Here is a 4,200-nt window from a genome sequence, read left to right as displayed (position 1 = left end):
AGCAAACATTTATGATGAACAAAATGAGTTAATATTAACACTGCCACACTAGCCAGCCCAACATCTTGATGTGGATCAAAAAACAAGATGGGTCATTCCAGAAATGTTTGGGTTGTTTTGATAAGGCAAAAATATGATGATTGACATTATTTAGGAGGTCTAGGTCGCTGGATCTGACCCGAGACCATGAGAGCCAACATGGAGAAATTAACTTGTAAATGTAAAGTAAAACGATGTAGCAATGAAACACGCATTAAATGTTCTAGATGTGGTCATGAATGTGATGGTTTAAGTGTTGCAAATAAACTAAACCGTGGATCCAGGTCGGATGAGGGAAGAACTTATTCGAAGATATCCCAATCAATTTGACATACCAGCTGAATCGAAGGTTCGTCAATTGATTACCGTTTTGACAGTGAAACATAAGAAATGGGCACAATACTATGGTTATCTTCAAAACGGGGTTATTGGAATCACACATAAGAAATCAATAGTTTCAATATTATATGAGAATAACGGCAATAAGTCCAAAGCTGCAGTGTAATAGCTGAAGCAAATGCACGAGGTTGTTTCCCTAGCGATTCTCAAATTAGAAGTGTCATTTCTACAATGAAGAGTAAACATAAGAAAGATGGTATAATGTCCAGTCTTATACCACCATAGTATTATTTATATAGATTTAATCATGTCATACTTGCGTTGCTATCTAGTTTTTGTTGCTGTTTTTTTTTTCGTTTTAGAAGTTGTGCCGAGCTCCATTCATTGAAATATATCGAAGTAGCCCAAAATCATCGGCTTCCGGAATACTCCTCCCACACCCCTGTTAACTATCCTATGCTCAGTATTGAAAGATGCTGGGCTGGCTTGTGTGGTAGGTGTAAACAATTATCTTTTTATTATGAATCTAACTGAGTAATAATTTCTCATCATGTTTCATTTAGTCTCTTGAGGACTTGTAACTATAACGTTCAGAGTTCTATCCATGCGACAGACACAGTACAGAGAGCTCGCTCAATTTACAGGCAACAACAATAATTTGTTCAAAATAAATCAATGTCATATAATTTATATGATTGATTTGCTATAGAGAGTAGCTTTGTAAATTCACTTTATTTCATATAATGAAAAACGAAGAAAGGGTTAAAATCCTACATTCTGAAATCTTCATTGATGGTTAATGGTAGCGAGTATTTTTGTTGGCGTTGCTCTGGAGCAGGGGTTCCCAAACTGACAGCCATGCAACTCTGGTGGATTACCATAGTAAATACACAATGCTATTTTTGAAATTAATTTCTGATTCATTCTTTAAAAATGAAAGTAACACACTCAGTATCTATAGATTCAATGGGGAGGGGAGCTCGGCCTGAGGGCGGAACGTTCTAGGAAGGTCTTGTGTTGAGAAAGTTTGGGAACCCCTGCTCTAGGTGACACTACTGACATTAAATAGGATGATATTTATGAAGGCATGACTTTCAGAAACTGGTACCGATGTGAAATGTTTGCCCTCAGTGGCACAGATGTCTGCGGACTTACAACGCTAGAATCCAGGTTTTGATACCCGTGAAAGGCAGAGCACAGATAGCCCATTGCGTAGCTTTGTGCTTAATTACAAACAAACAAGCGAAATGTTTTGCTGATTCGGACTGAAAGCAGCTGATACTCAGGTCTGAAAAATTCCTAAACTTTCGCTAATATAATGATTGTATCATTTCTAAATTTTCTTTTTTAAAGTTGTATTGGACTACCACTGTCACAAAAATTATAGTATTGAAAATAACACTGATTTACAGTTAAAACTTTTGTGCTTTAGAATGATCGCACTATTGATCGAAACGTCGTACTTGTTATGAAAACAAATCTTACTTACTGTAAAAGCTGTAACTTGTAAATATTATAATTAATCAGTAAGCAAACTCAAAACGAAACTACTGGCTTACAGTGTTCAATCTAAACGGAAAAGCATAGAAACAGGTGTTGCTGGCGGGAATGGCTTGGTGCATGTGGAATGCTGTACACTCGACTAAAGTATCTTAAAATCAAGACTGCTTGAGAACAAGCCTGTTAATAAGTTTGATAAAACAACAACAACTTGAAAGTGTTTAAGCTGTAGTGTATTCAATTTAAATGGCGCTTATGAGGAATATGGATTAAACAACCATGTCATGGATCTTAACGTTTAGGCTTAACCATCCCTTAGATTTGAGTTATTGACTAGAGGTAACCTGCCAACAGCACTCGCCGCGTACACAGCTACTCCAATTAGAAGGATTGACTGTCCCTTTTAAAACGTGATCACAGTGTTTTTTTATCATGTCAAATAATGTTTAAATGTTTATGGTACCGCGAGTCATAAGCTTTCAAACTTACCGCTGAGCCACTGGAGGAGGGGGGGCAAAAAACTCAGGCTGAATCAAATTATCTTCATAGAATTAATAAATGCCAGCATGAATGCTGTACTTTGTGTTACTAATAAAACTATGCAAACTTTAATATATGCACTTCGACTAGATACTACGTTAATAATTTCTTTATGCAATTTAGCTACTTGTGAAGAAATGCCTTTGGTTTTGTAATAGTGAGTTCTTTTACTTGTTTGTTCACCTGAAAAACACATTATGAGGCCTGACATGGCCTGGTGGCTAGGCGCGCTCGACTCGCAATCTGCGGGTCGCGGGTTTGAATCCCCTTGCCGAACAAGCTCGCAAGGCGTCATAATGTTATGATCAATCCCACTATTTGTTGATTAAAAGAGTAGCCTAAGGGTTGGCGGTGTGTGATGTTGGCTAGCTGCCTTCCCTCTAATCTATCACTGCTAAATTAATGATGGCTAGCACAGATAGTCTTCTTACAACTTTGCGCGAAATTTAAAACAAACAAACCAACACCTTATGTATACAATGAGTTATCATCACTCCTATGATTCAGGCACAGTCGTCCGAAACCAGAGGGTTAGGCAATCAATCTGGAACACCCGCCGCCTTTAGGTAGCTAATCGTAACCGAATAACGGACTTAACTGCTATTTCTATAACACATTCAGAAATCAGAGTGCTTACAGTGACTTAAAAACAGCCGAAAATAAAACACTATCATAAAGTCTGCTAGAAATATAAAAGCTTAACATTCACGTAACAGCCAGAAAGAGGTGAAAAAGGATGAAACGTCTAAATGGCTAATTATTTTCCGTGCTTTTGTATAAGGTGAATTCCTTCTCCAAACAAAAATATAGAAGCGATTTTATATCCTGCACTATGAAAGGACACGTGCAATGGTATAACGGACAGTATTTAAACTGAATTACTACATTACTACTCAAAGTCGTTAGCTTATAACGAGAGCCATGTTTTATATAATATTTCTTACAGAGAGGAAACACACTTTTCATTTTGATTCTTTGATTATTTTAAATACAAAAGCAAAGATACACCTGAGTTTGAAGACTAGAAGAAAAACAACAATTTAACAGCACCTGACGTCACCTCTTGCATGACTCTAATTGAATAGTGTGATTTGACCATCACGCTTATAACGCACCCACGGCCATATCATAAAATGCTGAAGTTTGGGTTAGTTTGGTTAGAACACGGACTATTTTGGCTCTTACGGCTTCAGTCCAAATTAATTGTTAAAATATACAAGGACCTCTAATATTTTAAGCTTAAATCCACGAGCAAGTGTCAAATACTTTAACGTACTTGTTTCTTGGAATAAATTAGTGTTCTTTAAGACTTGAAGTGCTTTCAGCCTCCTCTTGAGTACCACACGCATACTCTAAAATCATTTCTGTAAGTCTAATTATAATATGTTACTGCACTGTCAGTCTTTTCATTATCTTTCTTTATATTGTTAGATTTTATAAAAATAATGGTTCTAAACCTTCTCATACCTTTACAAACATTGAAGAATTCAAGAGATTTTATATTCAGAGTGAATGTTTTTAATGGTTTAAGACTCTCATTGTTTGTGCAGTACAATGTGAGTATCACACTGAACATAACGTACACTCTCTAAGGATCAATAACATTTCCTTTATCAAGATATTACATTAATACCGTAAGATCATTACGTGGCCAAAGTGATAAAGGAAACTAATTTGTGTCTGATATTTCAGTAACGATGTAGCTGATCTACCTAGTGAAATCTGGTGTTCCAGTAAGGAAGTATCTGATTTACATAGTGAAATCTGGTGTTCCAGTAAGGA

Source organism: Limulus polyphemus, unplaced genomic scaffold, assembly GCF_000517525.1.
Source record: "Limulus polyphemus unplaced genomic scaffold, Limulus_polyphemus-2.1.2 Scaffold491, whole genome shotgun sequence".
Classification (NCBI taxonomy): domain Eukaryota; kingdom Metazoa; phylum Arthropoda; class Merostomata; order Xiphosura; family Limulidae; genus Limulus; species Limulus polyphemus.
The sequence above is the reverse complement of the archived record's forward strand: the minus strand, read 5'-3'. Positions refer to the sequence as shown.